The sequence below is a fragment of the Varanus komodoensis genome, unplaced genomic scaffold, assembly GCF_004798865.1.
Source record: "Varanus komodoensis strain SLA01 unplaced genomic scaffold, ASM479886v1 scaffold23, whole genome shotgun sequence".
Lineage (NCBI taxonomy): Eukaryota > Metazoa > Chordata > Lepidosauria > Squamata > Varanidae > Varanus > Varanus komodoensis.
Window position 1 is genome coordinate 14,332,483 of NW_025335627.1, and position 26,053 is coordinate 14,358,535.

At 41.0% G+C, this 26,053-nt stretch overlaps 1 protein-coding gene and 1 long non-coding RNA gene across 11 annotated transcripts in view; both read left to right on the forward strand.

Annotated features, from left to right (window-relative positions):
- ERBB4 (erb-b2 receptor tyrosine kinase 4) overlaps positions 1-26,053 on the forward strand; it is a 935,345-nt gene that overhangs the window by 31,558 nt on the left and 877,734 nt on the right. The window lies entirely within an intron of this gene.
- LOC123024391 overlaps positions 88-26,053 on the forward strand; it is a 41,517-nt gene continuing 15,551 nt past the window's right edge. For 3 of the 4 annotated variants that reach the window (XR_006414916.1, XR_006414915.1, XR_006414917.1), the window contains exons 1-2: positions 88-12,487; positions 16,310-16,376. This is a non-coding gene — a long non-coding RNA (uncharacterized LOC123024391). The remainder of the gene's footprint in view (positions 12,488-16,309; positions 16,377-26,053) is intronic. The other variant, XR_006414918.1, reaches the window with a different exon arrangement.

The window sequence follows — 26,053 nt, forward strand, 5'->3', positions numbered from 1 at the left end:
AGTCAAGCTGTGACAACCCAGACTCAGGCTAGACAGTGGAACCAGCTGCCTAGAGAGCTGGTGGGCTCTCCCACACTAGAGACATTCAGAAAGCAACTGGACAGTCATTTGAGTGGGATGGTGTAATGTGGTGTCCTGCAACAGCAGGGGGTTGGACCTGATGGCCTTCATGGCCCCTTCCAGCCCTACTATTCTATCATTCTATGAGGACATGGGGGGTAACCTATTATTGCTGGGGGAATTCCTGAGTTCCAGCGAGTCCTGACTCCACTATGCCATTGGCAAAGCATTAGGGGCAGGCTTCTGGACACCTCTCTCCCTCTTTTGCATATCTCTGCTTCTCTCTCTGTTCAGTGGCTGATTTTCCAGCTCCAATTGAAAATTAGATGCTTCAGATTGTACACATGTTTGTGCACATCCACCCCTTAATGAAATAATGTTTGTAAACAGTTTTTGAAATGTACATGTTTTTCTTTGCACATTTTCTTGATGAGTTTTTCCTGTCTTTCTGTGGAATGCACCGCCAGTTTGGGGAGATACTGAATTCCAAAAGGGAGAAGCATCTGGTGCACATCTATTTCTGGGTGATAAGGATTGGGCAAATCCATTTTTAACGAATCAGATGAAGCAAATTTCTCACACATGCCTAAACAGCAATAAGTAGCACTTGTGTGTCTAGAAGCAGCCATCCTTTAAAGGTGCCCCAGTCCTTTTGCTGGAGAAGCTATGCCCATGAATATATCCTCTGCCCTAAAATCTGCTTTGTTTTAGTCAGGTGCAAGACTGCAGCTGCCAACTAATTTTGTGTATGTGCAATATCATTTTTAACTGCATGTAGGGATTTTCAAACATTTCTATAATAGCAGGGTAGTTTGCTTTTCCAGTAGGAGGCTGCTGAAAATGAGCTGATGCAGTTTAGTTGTCAGAAACATGTTTTTAAAAATGTATTTTGTGCATTTCATTTAAGTGAGAGAAGCTAGAGAACTTTTTTTTGGTACTGTGTCACTGGCATGCAATAAATAGAGCTGCAATGAGAAGCGACAGCCTCATTCACCTTGCATCCATGCAGAAATAACTAAGCCTTTTCCCTGTGTCTTGAAAAGGAAGAAAAAAAGGAGACTGAAAAAAAGAATTGACCTTGACTTGAAGTCGCACCCATACTAACGCATCTGCCCCCAAGAAATTGAAGCTTTCACTGGCTTTGTACTTTAATGCAATATTACCTCAACTCATTCAACAGAAGGTATGAGAACAGGCCTTCCTTCCCTTTCACAATATTGCTAGCAGTGGCAGGTAACTTGTTTTCAGCCAACAACATTCAAAAGACATCAACAGAACAAAAGAGCTGTTGTCTTTTTATAGATTATGAAGGCACTGGGTGCAAAATTAGCTATTTCTCACAGAACCTAGATTCTTAAGAATTTCTTAAGCAGACATTGCTGGTTGTAGGGCTGTATGTGTGAGGAGCATGGATGGCATATGTGCACATGTGTATTCTATGGATTTGCAATGTTTAGTCTTTTTATAAATACATGTTCAACTTTACCAGCTCCTGGTATGCATTTTTTGCCTCACACACTCAGTATTTCTTCTTTTCCATATAAGTGAAAGCCAAAGATGATTTTATTAAAATACTTGCATGTACACGGTTCGCCACCTACGAATTACATAAAATTTTGTAAATGATAGGTAGGACCCTACCTTCATACTAAGACACAAATTGTATTAACTCGGACAGATTCAGGTTTCTAACCCAACATTTAATAGCAAGACAAACTGATCCAAGGAGCTTGAGCCCCCTTTGTCTCTGATGTCCCTCTGGCAGCTTAACATGTCTGAAATACAAATAAGTAGCAATGCCTCCTGCATAGGATCTTGTGAAAGCACGGTAGACTTAAGGCATGCAAGCCCTACTTCTCACCTCACCCCATCTGCTACCTTAACTTCTGGTTTTGCTGCAAGTGAGCTTCCATCAGAAGACCTCTAGAACAGGGTCTCCAGATGTTTTGGCCTACAACTCCCATCAGTCTTCTTCACTGGATATGCTGAGATAGTTGGAGTTGTAAGTCAATATTTCTGGAAGGCCTCAGGATGCTTACCCTACTCTTAAAGGATTCAGTAGGGATTCAGCTTCCCTCCTCTTGTAGTTGTGGCCATTCCTTTTGGAAAGTACTTTAGCCCTGAAAGAGTGGCACTTTGGATTGCATTCTGTTTTACTCAGGATAGTGCTGATCTTGTTCTTTAAGACAAATGTACATGACTTTTTTTAAAACTTCCACACTAACTAAGTTTGCTCTGGTAAATGCTGGCATTTTCAGTGGCCCTCATGTATGGTGCTACCATTACATAATTGTCAGCTCAGAATTCAAGCTGTCTAAGAGCAGAATTTGGGTTCATTTAGCGGTTAACCTGTAGGCTTTTCTAAAGCTCCACAGCATATCATTTTAGTCCAAAACTGCAAAAAGGGAATTTACCTGTGAGTCTTCCAGCCATTAACACAAATCTATTAAGGTAATAAAAATAATAGTCTTACTGGATTAAGATACTAATTATTACTGGATGAGGTACTAATTAACTGAAAAGTTTCTATCACTTCCCTCTAGTCATATTTTTCTTTCATTTTAAGCAAATGAGTACTGGATCTTTTTCTAGATCATTTCAACATGTAATTCTGACCTTCCATTCTATAAAATTATGTTTCTGCACATTATCTCTGAAAAATTCTGCAATGCATTTTGCTTAATCGGATCTTTGAAGATATCCTATCAAGGCAACAAGGCAATCTGCCTGCGAGTATTCCTCCCCTTTCCAATACAGGCAGAGCATCAGCGTTTGTGTGTGTGTGTGTGTGTGTGTGTGTGTGTGTGTGTGTGTGTGTGGTTGGGTGGGTGGCTAGCAGGAGCAAACAATAACTGAAAGAGGAAATGAACTCCCATTCTTTTGGCCTGGGATAAGCATGTGGCTGCCTACCACTGCCTCAAATCTGCTGTTTCCCACCATCATCATCTGAGTTGCCAGTTCCATTTCCCGTAATGCTCCCCACTCCCATAGTGTCTCTTGGTCACTGCAGAGAATTTAAATGGAAGCTCAGACCCAGGTAAGACCTGGTGCTGATTGCAGCACTGCTGCTTCTGATCACCCCTGCCCCCTCCACCAGGTGAGTCCACTGGCCCAATGCCATGGGGGGGGGCTCACCAGAGGGTGGCAAGGGCCCCCTAAAACCTGAAGGCGGCCCTGGTCTCTGGCCAATTCAGGTATTGCTGTGTTGTAGGTGACACTGGGAGGATTTCATCTTGAGCTTGAATAGCATGCAGGACCCATTCCTGGGCCTACTTAGCCTGGGAAAAGATATTGTGCTTCAGAAAGCAAGGAGCTCAGAAGTGACCCACTGGGGGCAGTCCTAGTCCCAGTGCGTGTAGTCATGCTTTCCCTTTGCAGTGGTGCTAGAGCCCTTGTGCTGGCATCTTGGCAATGGACCCTTTTGATGGAAGCAACTGGTGGGTTTGGTGAAATCGTATCCCAAATATCAGAATGTGCCCTTAAGTACCATAAATGCATCTATCCTAATCATACAGTTCTGTTGGGTCCCCACAGGTCTGGATTTTTCTCCAGTGCCCTAGATCATGAAGTTCTCTGGATTTCTTTCCTCACCAGGTGGGTGATCCTTTTTGTATGGTAGAGGAGATTGGGGTGTGCCCTTAGGCAAATTGTACATTGTGTGTGTTGCCTATCATGTAAACCAGACCCCATTTGTATGGTTCTTCCCTCTCCAGGCAAAAGAAGGTGTGTGTCAATGCAGAGACCACTAGGGAGTCATGTATGGGTCTTGATTGAGCTACCAGACTCTTCTGTTTTAACCTTTGTGAACCAGCCTGAGGATGTTGCTGATTGGGCAGATAAGAAATGCAGTGACAAGAAGAAATAATACAATAAGCTGCTTTAGTATTTGTGTACTGGGGAGGAAAGGGGTGCATTTTCTTGATTTTTAAAAAAATCTGTTTAGAAATTTTGTAGTAGACTAAAGCATTTCTCCATAAATGCATTCTTTTTGTGAAGTTCACAGTTGCTGAGTTTATGCTAGTCTATTTCAAGAATGCATCCATACCTATAGGAATAATAAAACAATGGATTATGAGGGTGGGGGCTTTGTTTGTTTTGGTTTTTGGGACAACTAGAGAAGAGGCCTTTTACACCTCCCTAGTACTGGGAGCCCTACTTTTTGCCTCCACAATTTACCATCTTCTCTTTTTCTCTCAGATGCGCATACAGAACATACCTGTTCAGAATATTGGTCCATCTAGCTCAGCAGGTTTTTTCCCAGCTGTACCTGGAATTCCAGGGACTGAACCTAGAACTTTTTTTTTAGATCCAAAGTATCCATTTTTTCTGGCACTAAACTCTGCCTCTTCCCTGTTGCCCCACAGAGATGTCTATGAGAAGAAAGTAAAGTTTGCTAAGGATTTCACTGATTCCAGTTGATATTCTAGGTATGTGTGACCTTTCCATGAGATAATTCTCCCTGTTGACTGAATTCATTTAGCCCTTTGTCATGCATTAAAGGTGCTGCATCCTTAATGAACTTAGATGCTTTGTTGGATTGTTTTGTATTTTTTCCTCCACACAACTTTTTTTCTGTGTTAATTCCAAGGGCTCTTTTTTCCCATTACACATTCTTCACTTACCTCTTGGAGGCCCCATTTCTGCTTTTCATAACATTTACCAGTAGCTGTAAATATTCCAATAATAGACTAGCATTTGCTGCAGTATCCATTGGGTCACAATGACTAAACTCTGTCATTGGTTTTGCCTGAGAAAGACAAATGCCAGCTGTCATATTGCCTTAGCATCAGGTTACTTCCAAACGTAGCACTTGGTTTATTTTTAGTGGTTATGTGTGTAGATTTCTCTTGGTGTAAGTTTTGTCTGCTTCTAAGTGTACTCTGTTTTCAAAACTTCAGCATAAGTGCTGTCACATGCAAAATTTTGTATTCTGTCTTTAAGAGTACAGAGCATGAGAATGTATTCCTAGAGGCATGGAGACTTTATGGTCTGTCTTTAGTTGCAGATGATAATTTTGCTATGGGTCTGTGCCTGATGTGTAGTCATCTGCTGTACCACTTGGGGAAATACTGGCCCTGATACTTCCCTGCCATGAGAGACCTTCCAGCAAGTAGTTGGCTGCTCTGTGCAGAATATGCATTCAGCAGCCTTTGAAATCAAATGGGAAATTTGCCATTGATTTCAACAGAACTGGGTTTATACTCATACTCATTGACTGAATTGATTTACTACTAAATACTGCTACTGACTTCCACTTATGAAATGTGAGAACTGTACAAAGTTGTTATCCCTTGAATCTCTGCTTTACCCTTTTAAATATCCAACAGTCAATAGTTTTTTCCTCAAAATAAACATGCAGACTTCCAAAAATCATCCAAAGAGGCTTGGATTGATTAGGAAAAGGTTGAACAGTGTATAATTTTTAAAGGTTTTTATATTTTCTTTTCATTTCCTAGATTTAATTTTTCATAATGTCTTTGCTTCATAAAATTTTAATTCATATTTCAGCCTTTCATTTTTCAGATTTGAGTTTGTGTTCTGGAAAAAAATATTTCAGAGCAATTGAGGAATAGGGAACCTCCCCAGCCAAACATGGCTGGAGAGGGGATGAAGCCCATTCCCACCAAGGACCTTGTTGTTCCAAGAATCCATGGTGGGGGTGGCTTCTGCCTGTTTCAGCCTTTTTGTTTTGGTTGGAGTCAGACCTCTCTTGCAGTAAGCCTGCTAGGGAAGTCACCCACCCAGTTCCACAGGCCTTGTTGTCCCAAGGGTGGGCTTCCATCCAACTCCAGCCATTTTCCTGCACATTTTCCTTCTTTCCTTCCAATGCAATACCACAGAGGCAGTGAACCTATTCAGATTCATGGGCATTCCTTCAGTTTGTGAACAACACTGCAGTGGGCTGTCTCAAAAAGGACCAGTCTTTTAAGGAAATAGGGGCAGAGGAGAGATCCAGAAGAGGTACATGAAAGAAAGACTCTGGCTAGTTAATTCAAAGTACTTTTCATTCATGTGCATGTTGAATTTGATATATTCCCCCCACCCCCCGGGCTTGTTTCTTCATCTTTGAGGTGACCCAAAGAGGATGCAGGGGAATGTCATTACGAGCTCCCTAATTAAGGGCAGCTCAGTGCTTCCGTGCAGAGTAAGGACATGGGTTCGCTAGTCCTCCCTCTCCTAGCCATTGGCACACTGTTGCTTCGTTGCTGCTTGGCCGAGTGCAGGTGCCCTTTGGCCTGCTGTGGCAGAATGTAGGTGCTGATGCAGCACCAGCGACGCGCTGGCACTGGGTCTCCAGTCGTGTCACAGCTGCATCCTGCATAAGAGGACTGGGTGATTCCCTGTACCAAAGTCAGGAGCTCACAGCCCAGTCAAAGCTGTCTTCTGTATACTAGAGGAGTTTTCAGGCATTATATTTATTTATTCAACTTATATTCCGCTGTAACTAGTCCAAAGACTCTCTGAGCAGATTACAACAATTTTATATAAAATACCATCATAATATTGTATAAGAATATTATAGTATTCTTATACTATTCTTATATAGCATATATAGTATTCTTATATATTATTATAGTATAAGAATATTAGTATCATTAAGTAGTCAGTCTTCTTGTGAGCTGCCACTGTACTATTTTTTAAAGCATATTTAGAACATTTTCTAAACATTTTATAAATATATTAAATAAATAAATAGATAATTTAAGAGCCTTCTTTTCCATTTTAAGGCACTAAGGAATGGGTTTGGGCATTATGGAAGAGAAATCTTGACCAATTAATTCAACAAAGGCTGAAACCTTGTGCATATTTAACAGAGCGTAAGGCACATTACATACATTGCGATTTGCTTCCAAGAAAACATGAATAGGCCTTAGGTTGGCCATATACTCAACTTTTCAGATGGGTCTTTTATTTAAAGGTGTTCACTGTTTGAAATGCTGGCCAGTTCAGGCCCAGTCTGCAGATGAAGAAAGCTGTAAATGAGAGCAGGGGCTTTGAACTTGCCCCTTGAAAGCTAGCACTTGGAGGGCATACTGAGCAGGCATGCAGGTTGCTTGCTCAGTCTTCTGTATTATGGTGGGCGGTATTGCATTTTTGTTTAAATTATAGCAATTGGTCATAAATTGCATCTGTCCAGTCACATTAGAGTATGGACAGTTTTCGCATATCCTTGTTCTCTTTTGCCTCTTTTTGGGTGATATGTAAGTAGCTACCCTATTGCAGCTGCCCTCTAAGTTTCTTTTCAGCCTGCTGACAGCAAACAGCAACTTTTTAAATAAAAAGCCATAGATAGGTATGTATCAGTCTGTATTAAATATAGAGGAAGCTAATATTAGCCACATGGAAGAAAATTCCTAGTATCTACCTCCCTTGCAGAGCTGGGCTAGTTTGGGGGTTTTCATTTCAGCAGCGCAAGGAATTAGTCCTGTCAGTTTTGCACGGACATCATTTTCAAAATGTTTTTTCCCTTCATTCAGGTCCCATTTCTATGAAACAGCCAGTTCATTATTTCCAGCAAAAGTTGTCCATGTCATCCTTTTAAATTTGTTCCTTTTCCCTCAGTAGGGGGTTTTGCAGAGAAAGTCTTGGCACCCCAGTTCCCATTGATCAGCAGGAGAGAGAAGTTTCAAAGAGCTGGCTATGGCATTCCAAATTCATGTCTGCTTCTGAACGTAAAATTTGCCCCTAACCCTTCTGCTAGTACTGTAGGAAGAGAGGGTACAAAGAGAGCAAAGAATCTGAGGTTGAGAGTATTGGGAATGGAGGAAAGGCAGTTGTTATAAAAATGGATCATATCCTTGAAAGAGCTGGCTTCATGTTGTTCTGACTTTTCTGGTTGTTGTTAGCTTGGCTTAAGCAAAGCAAGGCTTACAATTCTGTTAATATATGTACTGCTTTTTATTTACTTTCTAGATGATTTTTCTCCCTCTGATAGTTTCATTATTAGGAATTCATTTGGTATGCATTGTATAGCTGTGGAACAAATGAAATTGTTTTGCATTTGGGCGATGCCATATGTATTTCTGAGAGAATTTAATTCCAACTTAGCATTAGTTAATGGGCATTTAAAATAAACTGTTAACATTTGGATTTCTGCTGATTTCTTTTGACTAATTGTTTTATTTGTTTAATATGGAAAACTATTATATCACTCTTAGTTTATGTTTCAGATGGAGAGAGGGTGGATTTTTAAGCAGTAATATGACTGGTAACAATTCTTGCAGTTCTTACACAGTTTTCATGTATGTCCTATGATAAAATAAGTCTATTGCTGCAAATTTCCAGGCATGCATAAGCAAGCATACAGGAATGCACTGCACACATGCAGAAGGACCTTTGTACACTGGGCTAAAGCCTCATGGTTTAATATTTACATCTATTTACTGTTGATATCCCACTTACCCCACAGTGATTTCAGAGCAGCTCACAGGTAGGCTCAGGTGGTCTCCCAGCCACACAGCACAGAAGCCAGTCCTGCTTGGTTTCACCAGTAGAAGTATACTATGTACTGTTAGGCCTTTTCCCATACATTATGTGTATTAACCAACAGAAACCTCCACTGGTTTTTATATAAACTGGGACAAGAATAAATAGATACTAGTTTCTTTTGAGGGAAGTGTGGAATTAGACTATATAATTCATTACTATTGCACATGCATGCTGGATGTGCTGTTAGCTAGGCTGGGCTGGCCTGCACCTCTTTCACACGAGCTGGATTAGGACTCCTATTTGTCAGAGGTGTTCAACCACTTTGAGCCTGAAGGCCAAATTACAATTTGGAGAAGCTCTAGTGGTGTGGCTCAGGCATAAGGGATGGGGCCAAAATACCTGAAATGCCTGCATATTTTGGTATGAAGTTCTCTTCTTCCTCCCCCTTCTCCTCTATTTCCATCTTCTCCTGCCGGAGGTTGAACATAATCATGGCAAAGCTCTCTTTAGATATGGTTGCTCTAAACAATTATACTGAATCATCTCTGACCCATTCTCTTATTTTTTAAAGCCAAGAAGTAGTTCTTCCTACATTTAGTTATCCACTTATTTTCCCTTGAATAGCTGCAGAAGTCTATTTTTCATTTCACATTATATGACCAGAATGCGCAGTACAGTATTCGGTGTATTTGGAAGCATTGACGCCAACCTGCCCCTGTCCAGGTAGAGATGCAGCCTAAGCTGGTAGGTGCTGGACATTTTCTCAGAGGCAGTGCACACCTCTAGTTATAAAGAAGGTTTAATGAATACCCCCTGACAAACACATTCCTGCCACCCTTCCCAGCACAGGGGGAACACCTGAGAAGATAAACCAGCCACTAATAAGAACCATTTTGCCTGGATTAAGATTCAATTTATTTGCTCTGATCTGTGAGGGCTAAAAGATGTACAGAATGTGAAACAACCTTGCATGAGACTTTCAGTTGAATCAGAAAGTGCTGTTTATTGAGATGATGCATGTCACAGGCAAAGGCTTTGTTTTTGACCATGCCCTAACTAAATTTTCATTGTTCAGTAGTTCAGTGTTGTATATTAATTAATGCTCAACTAGAACTTAAACAGGATTATAATGGAGCAGTGGAAGTGTTTCTGAAAGCTACACAACCAGCACATGAATTCATTATGACTTCAGCAGCTATGATGAATACTAAACAAATTCAACATGATATGACACTCACAGGCCAAATATTGCCTGTATCATAAACCATGGCAAACACACTTCTCACTATATTTGGAGGAGTGTGTTACCTAACACCTAAAAATGGACTTTATCCTCAAGTGTATATTTCTCTTACATTGACAGTCCTTACATGTGAATGCAGCTTAATTGCCTATCTGTCTCTTTCAAAGTAATGAGATGCACAAGGAAGAAGCAGTTGTAAAGCTGGTGTAAATATAAACGCTTCATAATGGAAATGTTCTAACTGTGGGTTGTCTTATAAAAGTGACAAGTAATTAATAAGGAAGGGCTCTGATTTAATGCCTGTGACATGAGAAGACAACAAAAGAGAAGGGAATTATTGAAAATATTCTTGTATATCAACATAATTCTCACACCTATTCAGAGTTCAGGCACTGATTTCTGAGATGTAAGAAGTATGTAGAAAAATGTTCTCAAGCTAAAGTCAATGTTGGTTTTAATCATTCTGAGTGATGTTGGACCTTTTTTAATAGAGTTGAATGCAATTACAGGATTTAGCCCTGCATAAAGTAAGTGTTCTGTACTATAGAGTAGATGTTTTCCATACACGGGAACTTGCAGCCTCTCTATACTGATTGAGCAGGTAGCAGAGTTTAGCTGCAACCCTGAATCTAACAGGGGGCGTATCTTGGGCTTTATAGCAAGATGCTTCTCTCTACTATGGCATGATGGACATGCTGTAGGATCATTGCAATTAGGCTTGGAAGATGGAGACCAGTCTGCATGGGTTGGTGGTGGTATTTGGTGCTAAGATGGCACTGCCCTCCCCCCCCCCCATGTTTTGTCTGCTGCACACTCATGCTATGTACCATCTGTAGTACTCCACATGCAAGGGGCAGCCTAGGATGTATGTATATGGAAAATTCTGTTTCCAGTTTTAATGCCACTCAGAAATCACAAATATCCCCCTTGGAAGTCTTTTGTTCTGTGAGCCAGTTTCTTCTTACAGTTTTCCTTACTGTTTCTGAAATGGCTTTTCATTCCTCATACCGTGGAGTAGTGCAGCTGAGGAATGCAGTCCATCGAGGGCTTTGAGCATGTTTAGAAAATCCTGAGAAGGAAGCCTCATGAAGGAAACTATCATAAGCCACCTTCCTCTCACCCCACGTGTATTTACTCTGTTGGTAGAAGCTTGTAGGCATGCAGTGTGTGGAGTTCAGGGATGTGGCCAGAAGGAACGGTCTTGCTCCTGGTCCACGCATGGTTTCCATAGACTTTCCCAATTGCTGAAAAGGCTGCTACTGGAGTTATCCAACAGGTGCCTTTGACACTCATGCCTATTGCAGTTACCCTATTAGCTGGGGTAAGAATTGCATTTACTCAAGAATTTATGGAGGGGGAGAAAGCAGTTTCTGAATCAGAGGAAATTAACATCCTTGAAATTAACACCCTGTTCTACAAAGAGATTATACAAAGACAGAATGCAACACATTTATTGTGTTATGCTGTAAATTGGTCATCTGTAAAATCTAAAATGTATCAGTTCCTTAAAAACTTTCTACAAATATTCAGGAATTTCAAGATGAAATGTAGGAAGTTTACAAACTAACTTCATGGTGGGTGGGTAGATAGTAGCAGTGCTAGTCTGTTGGAAAAAAGGGGGTGGCACTTTAAAGGCTAATACATTTGTTGTGGTACAGACTTTTGTGTGCCGGTGCACACCTGCCCATCTTATCAGATGCCTGAAGTGATGACACAGTGGATAGGTCTATATCCTAAGTTCAAGGAAAAGTGTGTGTGTGGAGTGGTGGGGGGAGGGGGGAAGGAGGCAGAAAAAGTAAGAGATGACCATGCAACACACAAAGGAAAAGGAAATCCAGTCAAAAGAGTGAAATATCTGATCAGAGTGGTTCACGTTCCCATCTGATGATTAGTGAGCAAACAGATGTGTACTGTGCAGATGAAGGACCATTACTTTGTGTCTTAGGGGAGCTACTCCCAGCTCCCACTAAAGTTTGCTAGTGTCAATTTGTTAATCAGATTACTTAATGTATCTGTGCGATTCCTGAGATTTCATTTTTCTGTAGAAATAGGTTGGCGAAAGTGACAGCTGCTCCCTTGCCATAGATGAAATTGCTGTTTATGTCATGCAAAGCATATGTATGTATAGTTTGACTGTTGCCTGTGAACTGCCATGCAAATTTAGACCCAAAGACCTAAGTAAGAACTATTTACTTATTTATTTATAAACTGCCAAGTACTTCAGATAGACTGTCTAGGTGGCATAAAACAGCAAAATTACAACTAGACAATAACATTAAAACCGTCAGTAAAATATAAATAACAAATTGATGTTAATAATAATTTTACCATGATTATTCAAATAACACGTCCAGGTGAGATGGACAAGAAGATTTACTAAAATTACAATAAATTAATAAACATCTAAAATTAATTATTAAAATCAATTATTAAAATTATTAAAATGACACTGAAATGAAAGCAGAAATGGGCAGCCACCAAAAAGACCCTTCTTCTATTTACCACCCCCTTACCTCCTTGATGGATGGCTCATTTAGAAGAGCCTTTTGCCCAGATCTTGAAGGGTGAGTAGTCATATACAGAAGAAGGTATCCAGACCCTAAGCTGTTTAGGCCTTTATATGTTAGAACAAAACAATTCCTCTGTAGTAATCAAATAGTAATTTCTGTAGTAATTTCTTTGGAAAACTAACTTCTTTCTTATTTGATTGTTGCAGGAGTAAGTGTCTCATAGTCCATCTATTAATGTCAGAAGGTGAATTTCTTTTTTTTTTTTTACTTAAGTTGATTAGTGCACAAAATGTTGTCAATGTCTTTTTTAATGTTGCATGTAATGACAACTGTTGAATTCTTCCCAAGAGAAGTGCAATTTTTTAAAAGTGCCCCTTTAACTTGACTGTGTGTGTGTGTGTGTGTGTGTGTGTGACTACTGCTTTATGTGTATGTTAATACCTACTCTCAATAAATGCAATTCTGATTGAAAAAGAGTTGTGCAATGGATAGAATACTTGGCCTATCACTGTTTAAGTAGAACATTAAAGAAACTCCGCTGGCTTCCCAATATTGTAACTGTTTATTTTAGGAACTAGCTCTACCCATCCCCATTTTGAATAACACAAACCAAAGCTAAAGGTGTTGAACTAATTCCTACTCTAGCAGATGGGTGCCTAGTACTTTCTAAGATGTTTTGGCGGCCCTAAAAAGAAAAAAAATAATTGGAAAAGTATAACTTGCAGTGCTAGTAATTGTTGCTATTAATGTAATGACCAGTGGACAACACGTTAATGTAATCTGCCTTTTACACTAGGAGTCCACTTGGTCTAGAAGCCGATTCTCCACAAAAGTTATTTGAGCACAGCTATTTTTATAAGCTCACCTGCCCACATATGTCTACGTTAATCATTTGTGATTGTGCCACCTTGACCTAGAGATAGTAAACCTGGGACTGGGTTGTAGCAGTTCAACCTGCAGATAAGGGCTCAAGTGATCAAGGACTGCTCCATACAATAAAATTCTGAAAGAGAAAAGCTAGCCTGTCAGGGAGAAGATTGGGCACCAGCAGCCCTTGCCCTTGGCATGCTAATTTTCTGTGTGTGGACAGAATTTTACTTTGTGGAAGTCAGCCAGTCATTTGTGCACCTGCCTTCAGTCTGAACTGGTGTTGCCCAGGCACAGGCTGGCCAGCCAGTAAGAACAAGGTCCTTTCCTCAATGGAATGACGAAATAACCCACTTTCCTTGGTTTTGATGGAAGGCTCCATGCCTACAGCTCCTCACATGAGGGGTTTAACTTGCTGCTGTGTGGAGGCTTCTCCCACTTTCATTGTGGAGGAAGAGGGCATTCTTTGCACAGGGTTTATATCTCCCTACCCTTCTGTATGCAGTTGAACCTTGACTTTTGCTGGTTTAACTTTTGCGGATTTGGTTATTCATGAGTTTGCTATCAATAATTAAATGGAGCTCTCTTTTGGGAGTTTTGTACCCTGTTGCAGAAAATTGCAGACAACAGGCATATAAATGCCTCTATGTAAGGGTATTTTTCTGAAACATACTTCCTTGTTCCATATGTTATTACCATCTATAACGACCTTTTTATTTAACCAATAAAGACCTTTTTATTTAACCAATATTTTAAAGTTAGTTAATTTTAATGCTATATTTATTTATTTAATTCATTTTAACTACGTTATTTTATACTGTCATGGTATAGCCAATTTATTTATTTGTTTAGGACTGGTAGGTTTTAATTTTTGTAAACCAACTAGAGAGCCCTCTGGGCTGCTAGGGTGGTATATAAATGCAAATAATAAATAAAATATATTTATTTATATAAGACAACTGTTGAAACAAAAAATAGGAAAGCAAAAATTCTAAAATAGCAAAGCAGAAATTGGGGGTTGTCTTATACACAGGTATATATGGTATAACAAGAAAAAAGAAAGGGAAATTTGTGAAACTATTGCTGCAGCTACACCAGTGGGCAAAAAGATACGCAGAGAGAGTGAGAGAGAGGGAAGCAATTGAGTACATGTATCTTCAACAGTATTAAGAGTTAATATGTGTGGGGAGAGGGTAGAGATATCCATGGTGTTTCCAATTTTGCATGGGACCTAACCCTAACCCCTGGAATATGTAAGACCAACTGTATTCTGTTATCCAACCATAAGGTGGTACTGTGTTATAATTGCACTACAGTGGACTTTCTCATTTCATGAGGCTTCTGTTCCAATTTGCTGCAATTTAAAATTTAATACCAGATTTTCCTTGCTCTTAAAAAAATAAAAATAAAAAAGTGAAAAGGGTTGGAAGGCTTGGGAGAGGTCCTAGAGCCTCAATCTTTCCATAGCTGGGGACTGACAAAAACAGGAAAACCACCTCAGGGACTGCTGAGGGAGAAACAGAAAGTGCCATACATATAATATTTTCTGTATTAGTTTCTAAACAGAATACCAAATAAAGAAAATTATCCAAAACAACCAGAAACCAAACAACAAAAAATGCCAACAAAAGAACAAAATCGGTGCGGCATGCCTTCCAGCTGGCTCCCACCAAGCTGTCTCTCCTCTCCCTGCCCCACCACCCCTGACAGCACCGGCACACCCCCTGCAAATGTGATGCCAACTGAGGAAGAGGTGGTGGAGCACAGCCAGCCCCCGCGCTGGTCGGTGGCAAGTGGGATGTGGCCCTTCCATGGACTGGCAGGAAATCTCCCACAGACCGGCTCTGGTCTGCAGACTGGTGGTGGAAAACCTAGAGGACCAGAATGTCAGGCAAATGGCCTGCAGACTTCCACAAGTGAGGGATTGTGAGAACACTATAAATGCCTCTTGTGGAGAAGTCCCCAGTTGCTGACAGACAATTCTTGAGTTGGCACAGGCAACTCAGCAAGTGTTTACTGGTATAAGGTGAATGTGGGAATGGGTTTTTCACATTCCAGAGGCTGAGCTTGGAAGCAACATAAGCACATTCTCTTCTGTAGACTGTACTCCTAAGAGTAACTTGAGCTGATTTGGAACTGCTGTTCATCTGAAAATAAACTGATCTCAGGCTGCATGAGGGGCTGTGCATGCAAGCGGGTGGCTTCCAGGGTACATCTACCATGTGAGCATGTACGGATGTTAGAGCCAGGGCATGTTTTGCTTCTTATGTCGGTTTTAAACATGAACAATTTTAATTTCCTAATTTGTATATGGGAACATTATTGTGCTATTTCGTTTCTCTTTAAAGAAAACAAAGAGGAAACGTTCTTTGGGTGTACCCATTATATAAAAGATAATGTGCATCTTTTAAAGTGGCCGCAACCACTTTAGCAGGGGTCCTCTGCCATGCTTTGTGTACTCTGATCCACTTCATCTCTTGGCAAACTCTTTGATGCAAGAAGGCGGTGGTTTGTGATTTTATAAAGAAGGGTAATATTTTTTTCCCTGCAGAACCATATCCTTTGGGATAAAAGTTTGTGTAGTCTCTTTTTTGCACACCTTTTACTATAACCCACCAAACGCCCATGAAAATGTAGCATAGCTGTGATTTAATAGCTGTCTTGTAAAGACGGAGTTTTTCAATGCATCGGTGTAAATTTTCATGGCAGGAAGTCATCCTGTAGTGGCCATGGCAAGAGTGTGCAACTTCTGGGAAACAGTTCCCTGTGCATACGCAGCCAGTGCTGCTCTACACCTCTGCCTCTGCTGCATCTTCAGGTTGTGCACTGCTGGGCCATGGAGCTTGCAAGGTCACCCTGTAACCTCGGGCCTCTCCGCCCTTCAGCCAAAATCCCCACAAGGTGGTTTGAGGGATAAAATGGCATCCTGCACACCACTCTGAATTCTCTCGACAAAGCTGAAACGATACTAATCCTAGGATAGCTTTAAAGAAGGAAAAAGGAAACACCACCTGTCTTTACCGTCTGTCTTTCTCATAACATTTCATGAAGGGTAGAAATGATTCCTCCTGGAGGTTGCTGCCAGGCACCCCAAAAATGCATTTGTTGAAAGTTTTGATAACCCCCACATGGGCGCAGCAAAGAAGGTGTCTTTTGATTGTTGCACCAAAGGTCACATAGCGTTTCTTGTTTCCTGCAGCATGACACAGCGTCACAGAACAAGTATTTATCTTGTGTTCCTGTCGGTTTTATCCAAGGAGCTCCAGGTTGGTGAAATACTACAGAATATGCCACTGGTTGTTTTCTTGAGGGACTTGCACTGATTTGTTTTAAGTGTCACAGGCATCCTGTAAATATTTCTTTTGTTAAGGTTGAAATGTTGCCCCTGCATATGTTTGAGTGTGTGTATAGTGGAAGTGGGAAAGAGAGAAGTCTGAGCATAGGCTTGTTTAAACCTGAAGGATCTTCCCCCACCCCTCCACAAGCACATACCTCATATCAGCATATCTGCACCGGTGTCTTTTCATGGCATCAGGTATGGGCAGGCTATTACAGTGAACTGCGTTTCTCCAAGCTGCCACCTGGGTGTGCATTTGTGATAGAACTGCCAGCGCATGTGGTATCCTGGAACAGGATCTAGTCGCAATCACACAAATGAATTTTGACTCTTGATGGGGTCAGCGTAGCTGTTAATTATCTTTGTGAGTCACACATATGAGGCCTTGCTGTGAGAACTTCTCTTGCTGTGTAGCTTTTTCCCCTCTATTTTACCCATAACATATTTGATGCCTAAGCAAAGATAGAAAATGTGCTTTTTCTATCCTCCATAGGCCAAACTATCTGGAACGCCACAAGGAATTCACTCTGATAGGATGCCTTGTATTTTCGCCTTTTAAATATAAAGACATCGTTTCCAGCTGTTGTGCTTTCTGGATAGCAAAAATAGCTGGAAAGGTGTCATTTCTGTAAAAGTCTGGCTTATCTTCTGAACCATAACTTCTATGGCCTGTTCAGATCCAAAAACTCCATCTGTAATTTTTCCCCAGAATGTAGGTAAATCTGTGCAGAATCCCAAATTCAGCCAAGGTGACATATAGCAGGATCAAGTCTGTCCCCCAGGGGCCCTGTTACCTCCTGTTTATCTCTTCCATTCCATCAGCTAATATACCCTGATCTTGTTTGTCAGAAGGCAATCTGCTGTGATATTGTATTTGCGTACTCGTGGGCATGAATGTGGATTTAGGCCTCCAGTTACCAACTTAACTCACTGTCAAGATTCAGCTAAAAAGCCCTATCATGCAAGAAGATAAAAATAAAATGCAGAACTTGTATGGCTATCATGTAACAGCAAGCACATAATGAAATATATTTCTCTGAAGTTGTTTTCTTTGTTGCTCTTGCAAACCTGTAAATGGCAAATGTATTGCATATTTTAATGTTGTTTAGCTTTACAACTGCCATTACAATTTAAATTAGCTAAATTAGATGGCTTCCTTAAACACCAGGCTTGATTTAATTTACAGTTAGATGTTTTATTTATTTAGTCATTTCAATGCACATGTTTTGAAAAAGGAAGGTTTTCCTGTCTGGGCTGGGGGATGGTTGGTTGCTGCTGAAGCTCCTTCTTTTTGCTATTTTCTTTTTCTTTTTAAAAAGTTGATTATATTAATATTTGGGACAGAACATTGTTAATGAAAGAAAGGAAAACTTAGCCGGTCATCCAGGCTGTTTATCATCCAGCTGGAAACTGAGTTCCTCATGTGACAACAAAAAGTCACAGTCTTTTTATTTTTTTGGTGTGGATACATTACCAATCATACAGATGCAGGCACTTCTTCAAAGTCTGTGAGTTCAGTAGGATATTTTGTATCATAAATATAGGCTGGGCACTGGGTCATTAATTCTGGCTCAGCATTACCAGCATCAGAACAATATAAGTGTAATGCGGGACCAAGCTGGCAAAGGGGAGGCAGACTTCCCATTCAGTTTTTCCATGGGCAGCAGGAAGCCTCTGGTTTCTGAAAAGTGCCATTTCTTCATGGATCCTTAGGTGGGGTTATATAATCCCTAAACTCACCATTTGACAGCTGTCAAGTGAAAGCAAAGTAACAAATGAAACTATGTACTGCCTTGCTTTTAACAGTGTCCATGGATATTACTCCCGGTACTTTGACAGGATAGACTTGCCCCAGCCTTGACTGGACAAGACTTTGTATTTTGCTTAGTCAGAGATGTGCATTGCTCACCCCTGAACTACTGACCTCCCCAAAATAATAATACCAATATGAGAAAAATGTTTGTGCATATTTCCAGTGCCTTAAAATTAAATCAAAAGGTTGAACCAGTGTTCCATCTGGACACTGGGCACTGGGGGACATTGCAAACAAAAAAGCGGGGAGGCAGTGGCAGTGACCCAGAAGGGGCCACAATCAGAGCAGGGGGAAGAGACAAAATTTTCAACTGGGATATTAGTGGGAAGACCAAGAGGGAAGGAGGGGAAGTGCCGCACATTGTGTAGCTACTCTCAACCTGAGCTGCAAAGTGAGTTCACTGTATGGATTGCACCTGGAAGATAAATCCGCATTTAAGTTGACATGGATGGATTCATACACAAGGTGTCTTTTCAGTCACCTTCCAGGCATGTCAGAGGCCCCAGTTAATTTGGTCTTATGAATGCTTCAGCACATGCTCTTAATTACAGGCAAAGAATTGCCTCTCACTAAAGGAAAAGAAGTTCTGGTAACAGTATCAGGAATCTTCTAGTTGACTTCTCCAGTTGAGCAGGTTTGGGCCACCATTGCTTTCTATGCCTGTGTTGCCATGAAAAATAATACTCTACATATTCCCTGAGAATTGTCTTTTCATCAGTTATTTGCATATTAATATTTCAGTTTGACTGTTTTACCAGACAGATTGGTGACCACATGTTTGGGGCTTTGCCTTGGGCCAAATGATCATATATTCAGTTTTCAATTTGCTGGGCCTGGCAATTATCTGGAGTGGTTTTGTTAATTATTTAGACTGATAGGTAACTAGCCTGGAGGGAGGAGAACTAAAACTGCTCAGTTTTATTATGCAACCAAGCCTTATTATTGCTGATGCCTCAAAAGACAAATCAGGAGCGCAGAGCCATGTGATGAGAGCTGGGACTGTGTAAGAGAGATAAAGGTGCACAAGGAACTCTTGGTATAACTTACCTGAGCTATTGGCTGCCTTTCCCTTGGCATGACCAAAAATGGATGGCTTATAAATGCCAGACTGCCAGCATGGATGCTCATGCATTACTGGAGAAAATGCATGGTATCTAAAAGGAACCCTGTTTTGGCAGCCACTGGTTGGTCACTAAGGTATTCTGTTATTCATGGATGTGTTTAAGCAACTTTAAAATAAATTGACAGACTTTGTCTTTTTTAAAACCCAGGATGAAAGAGAGAAAGCAGGTGAAGTGAAGTGTTCTCTGCTACTTGAGCTACTGCTGTTGGGGTGTATGAATACAGGTTTCAAAGTTACATGGAACTCTCTTCATGCGGCACAGGCGTACTTTCACCTCATTACAGTGTAGTGTTGTCAATCCAGTGAAAATTAATTTTTGGTAAATGGTCCAGCTGCATTAACTACTGCAGCCACTGTACAGACAGACCACAACTCCTTTTATGCCCATCAGACACAGAAATGTACAAAAAGTAATGCTGAAAGTATTATCTACTGTATCTGCAGATTTGCTTAAATTAAGTACCATAATGCATATATTTCCCTGCATGTTAATTTGTTGCATTGCTTATCAAAGTGAATAAAGTGAATAAAGGGGGGCAGAATAATATTACCTACCATTGTGTATATGTTTTAATCCTATGTTTCATTCTATATACATCTAATAGACATAATTGACTTGCAATATTCAGTGCACAGTGCATTGCACAATTTTCTGCTCAGAAGTAAAACTGTACAAAGCAAAACCTTAACACTGCAGGCCTGGGCGAAGTGTCAAAGGAAAGAGTACAGTGAGGATGCCACTAGTAAGTGGAATATTATCCACACTAAGGAGAACTGTAATGTCTCAACTGCAAGCATGGGTCTTAATTGAAATAGAGGTGTGCCAAGGCCAAGGAGCAGTGGCCACAGCTGAGGAGCAGGTACTCCAGATCCAAAAGGATCTGGACAGACTATGGAAGTGGGCAGGAGACAACAGGATAGCCTTCAATGTGGATGAGTGCAAGGTCTTGCACTTGGGGCATAGGAATGGGTGTCATAAGTACAGGTTAGGGGACAAGTGGCTGGAGAGCAGCACTTGTGAAAGGGACCTCGGGGTCCTGGTTGACTGCAGGCTAAACATGAGTCAGCAGTGTGATGCGGTGGTCAAGAGGGTGAACGCCACCCTTGGTTGCATAGCCAGAAGTGTGGCTTCTAAATCAAGAGAGGTATTACTACCACTTTATACGACTCTGGTGCGCCTGCAACTGGAGTATTGTGCTCAGTTTGGGGCCCCTCATTACAGAAAGGATATAGCCAGGTTACAGTCAGTGCAGCATAGGGCCACAAGGTTGGTGGCCGGTTTGCAGGGGATGCCGTATGAGGCGAGAATGAGGGAACTGGGTCTCTTCAGCCTGGAGAGGAGGAGACTCAGAGGGGATGTGTTGGCGACATACAGGTTATGAGAGGGGATGTCACATGGAGATGGGTAAAGACCCGTTCTCCCCTGCAGAGGAAGGCAGGACACGCTCTAAAGGAGAAAAGCTCAGGGAACCAAGGTTCCATTTGGATGCCAGGAAGCATTTCCTAACAGTTAGGACCCCGAGGGTGTGGAATGGGCTTCCACAAGAGGTCGTTGAGGCCCCATCGGTGAGGGTGTTCAAGGATAGGCTGGACGTCCACATGGTGGGCATGTCGTGAGCGGAGCTGGCAGGTGCCGGAGGTCAGACTAGATGGCCCAGGAGACCCCTTCTGACTCAATCTGTTTCTATGTTTCTATAGTTCAAAGTGCTCTCAGAGAACAGTGACAGATTAAGATACCAACTATCTCAGACTGCAATCCTAAAGTTAATTAATTTATTTATTGCAAGCATTTATATTCCGCCCTTCCACAGAAGCGGTCAGGATGGCTTATATAATATAAAATTCTAAAATACAATATTAAAACTGCAATTATTAAAACATTTAAAATTGAACATATGAACTAAGAAAAAAAGGAAATTAAAATACTTACTTGGCCAGCTGAACTCTGTGGGAATTACTTTGGAATACACAGATGCAGAATTGTACCAGTGATAGAACATTTCATTTAGAAGATAGTTGTCCAAATATCTGGTCACTAGGATGAAGAAGTGTGTTTGCTTGTGGCGAATCTCTGAGAACTGGCAATTCCCGTGAACAGAATCCTTGGGCATAGACTGGCACAAAAGAAGTTCTCTATCACAGAGAAACTGAAGGAAACTCCCTCAAATAGAAGGGAAGAAAGTTGGGGTGCTGTTCAAGAGCCAACCTGATAGCTGGATTAGGGTGTTCTAAAGTTAATACATTTTAGAAGTAGTGCTCAGAAGAACAAGAGAAAGGCCACAGAAAAAGAGCTGCGATAAAATGGAAAGAATTGTGTTGATTTCCCATTAGCTTGCCTAAAATTAAGTGCAGGGGAAGAAATGGAGGTAGTGACAGATTTTAGTTTCCTGGGCTGAAGAGCTCTTCAAGATCACCAAAGATGGGGACTGCAGCCAAGAAATTAAAAGACGTTTGCTCCTGGGGATGAAAGCTATGGCAAATCTAGATAGCATACTAAAAAGCAGAGACATTACCCTGGCAACAAAAGTGTGTATAGTCAAGGCTATGGTTTTCTCAGTTGCAATGTATGGCTGTGAAAGCTGGACCATAAGGAAGGCTGAGCGCCTAAGGATTGAGGTCTATGAATTGTGGTGCTGGAGGAGACTCCTGCGAGTCCCCTGGACTGCAAGGCGATCAAACCCGTCAATCTTAAAAGAAATCAACCCTGACTGCTCTTTAGAAGGCCAGATACTGGAGATGAAACTCAAATACTTTGGTCACCTAATGAGAAGGAAGGACTCATTGGAGAAGAGCCTAATGTGGGAACAATTGATTGCAAAAGGAGAAAGGGACGGCAGAGGGTGAGGTGGCTAGATGGAGTCACTGGGCCTTAGGTGTGGGCTTGGGTGGACTCCAAGGGGTGGTGGAGGACAGGGGAGCCTGGAGGAATGTTGTCCATGAGGTCATAATGGGTCGGGTATGACCTTGCCACTAAACAATAGCCTAGTAGGCAAAAATTTACAAGGACCTTCCCCCTTCTCCTTACTGCTTAGCTATCATGCCTATGGAATGAGTCCTTTTAACTCACACTTCTGTCACATTTTCAAATACATGCCTGCAAGTGTGGGGCTATACAGAGACAATAACTATGGTAGTTTTGCTTGCAAGGGTGGTTAATCATAAAAACTGTTGTTAGAAGCATATGGAACTGGTAAAAGATTTCTGAGAGCAGAATTGGGGGAGGCCTGAAATCTGGAGTGGTTTATCAGGGTTGGGTCCCCTGCCCCCAGGTCTGCTCCAGCTTGGGAAGCATCTTTGTGCAGAAATGCATGGGCCTAGTCCTATTTTTAGTGGCACTGGTGCAGCTAGGTCATGTTAAACCCTTGGACTTAATGGTCTTATGGGGACCCACCTTCCAATGGCCAGCACACAACTAATACTTCTTTCTTAATTGCAAATGCTTCTACATTTATGATAAGTTAGAGCAAAATACAAAAAAGAGAAACCATTTGCCAAGCATGATAACAAATGAGAGTCTGAGAATGCACATTTTTTGCATTTTAAATACAGTTAGATCCTAGCATTGCACTGCAACCAGTATTTTGGGTGTGCTGCATCAAAGCTAAACACATTTGCTTTGGAGTAAGCATAATTTTGTTACCAACTAAAAAGAATTGCATCTATAATCAGGCAGCTGCCCCTCACTACAGAGCTTTTTTAAAAAAAGAATGGATGCCGCGGTGACCTGCATCAGCCCTGGCTGTCCCTGTTGTTCTGGCCTGGGGGCGGATGCTGCGCCTGCTTGACACTGTCCCATCACTTTCTGTTCTCTGGGAAGCCGTTGAGCATCATGAACCCACATATTTGTGCCATCGCTACAAATGTTGATTCTTAATGCCACTTGTCCCTTTGCAAAAAACATTGTGTGACTTGCAATGCCAAAAGGTGAGAAACAGCTCCCAAAGAATTTTAACATCCAATTTGTTCTGCTGATAAAAACTGAAGTATTATTTGTATGAATTTATTAGCTTAAAGAGGAGGGGGAAGTATTAACAGATCAAATTTCCCAAAGGCAAAAGGGAACTGAAAAATGGAGTATTTATAACTTTCATTTTCCCTCACTTTATTTTAAATGTCAAGAGCTATAAATAATCTGCTCAGAGCAATTATTGCCTGAATGATAACCCTAACCAGTAAATAAAATGTACTGTATAATCTTGCTCATTTTCAGCCATCTGGCTCTAGGCTTCCCTAATTGGCTTAGAACATGACTACAGAGTTGGCACCTGCAGCGTGCATGGTTCGCTTCACTGGAACTCCCAAGGAATCAGCATCATTCATAAAATACAAACTGATCTACTCACTCCTCTCCTGTCCATTGGGTAGATGAGACATTTGCCCCAGATGCTGGGCTAGATTGCTCAGGAACTGACTACTGGATTATGCCGCTTTCATAATTTTCTTCTCCATAAATGAGAACACCGTTCAGTGAGAGGGACTGGAATGGATAGAGCTGAGCCCTGATCAGAACTCATATGAGAAAGGGATAGTCATCTTCACAATACCATCATTTCATAAGCTGTAAAGGAAAGGAACACTGCTACTTTTATCCTTAGTTAAAATTCCTCAAGCAGATACTGTTCTGGTGCATGTAGCATGTCACAAGAACCCCTTTAAAAATCAGTTTAAGTGCTTTTGCTTTACTGTCCTACTGAACAATACTTTCATTTTGGATTGTGATGAACCTTGTTAAACTGATGATCTAGCCTCAAGTACAGCCATCAAATGGAGCTAATATAAATCTATAAATAATAAACTATGTATTGCAAATGTTGCTACAGATCCCATTCTGTAGCATGATTTGCAAGGAGGAAAAGCGTTTAAGCTTATCCTGAGACAATGGAGGTGCAGATGTATTTAACATTCTCCCCGCTCCTTTCCAGAATTTTTCATATGTCTTTATGAAAGCGTGTTGGCCTGGGCTAGAGGTAATAGCTTCCTGGTGTTGAGGCAACTGGGCCAACTTTCTGTCTTCGGCAACAAGTACAGATTGGAGGTACATCCAGATGAGGATGTTGTGGCTCTTCATTTCATTATTTTCAGTTCAAAGTGTTTTTGAATGTGTGTCCCAACGCAAGGGAGCACCAGCCAAATTATCTCAGCAAAGGCACACTTCCCCCCTCTCCTTGCAAGCAGCAACTTCCAAACTGGCAAATAATGCATAAAAGAGTGAAAGTTAAGGCTATTTCTCAATCGTGTCTGTGCCCCCATAGCAACTTTTATAAAAGAAATTACTCTTCATACAATTTGGAGCAATAGTACTTTAAGATCCTCCATACCATCTGCAGTGCCATATCAACCAACTATGATTTTACACTGGAATTATATAAAAATCCTCTGCTTTTACAATCAGTTGACAGTTTCCTTCTCACTGCTACGAATCCATCTTTTGTGCTGCACAAACTCAATAGCATAATGTCAAGTCTATTAGAGATGGGAATGCTCAAGAGACAAATATGGTCAGAGTCTGCAGTAAACAAACAGCAAAACAAGTTCTCTTGATCTATTTGGAGTTGATTAGCTAGGATCTCGATAGAGGCATTATATGGCTTCCTTCTGCTTGCCTAACTTCACAGTTGTAGGCTACCTTACTGATTTTTATTTCTTCCTATAAACTGTATAAATGACAACTTTTGGAGCAAACCCAATGATATTCTACAGCAAAAGTCATGCAGTTTTTGATAATGAAATTCAGAAGTATTTTATTGTCTGGGCTTTACAAAAACATTTATGGTATTTTGGCTAAAACCCTTACATCATCTATGCTGAATAATTTTGGAGCAGTCCTAATAGAGAAAAAATCACCCAAGAAATTGTCTGGTTCAAATCCATGTCTGAAATTTGATCTTCCCATCTACATCTTGGAATCATTGCCACTTTATGCTGATGGTAAATGTGTAACAGATTCAAGTAGAATCTATAATGGAGAGGAAGTCATACCCACTCTTAATTTCATTCACTTTTTTGTGGGGTCCTTGCCCCCTATATTCTCTCCTTAGTTGGATTTCATCCCTGTTCTCAGCCAGGATCCAGAATGCAAATCACTAGGGTCTGTATGAGATTGTAATTCCAGCCAAAGTGATAGATTTCCTCTGAAGCAGACTGCAAACATTTTGGCAGTTTTGTTCTCTGAGAAATTGGAATGTTCATGAACATTCGGTGCCAACACACCAGTTCCACAACAGAGGTCACAGACTCAGTGCAGTAAACTTAAGTGCCTCTTCAAAGTAACTATGGCAAAGTCTGAGAATTGTAACCTTCATTTTGTAGGCAAAGAAACAAAATGGGAAACTTTGCATTTTAATTCTACAAAGGTTACTCAAAATAGGCTAGAGATCCAAGAAAATATTTTTCACTAGAGTAGGCCTGTACAAAGAGCGATCCACCAAACTGAATGCTGCTTGTACATGGATGTTAACAAGAAGCCAGTTCAGTTGCATTCCCTGACTTGTAAAAACAGAGCCATTCTCCAACGTAAAAACTGATCTTTGCTCTAATCCACACCTTAGGAAAATGTATACTAATTTGCTGGATCTCTTCCAGTTACAGCTTCTGATATCTCTAATTGCAATGTAATGCTATTGCAATCTGAACGAGTTTTTCTGCAACACTAGTTGGATGCTAGTAGTTC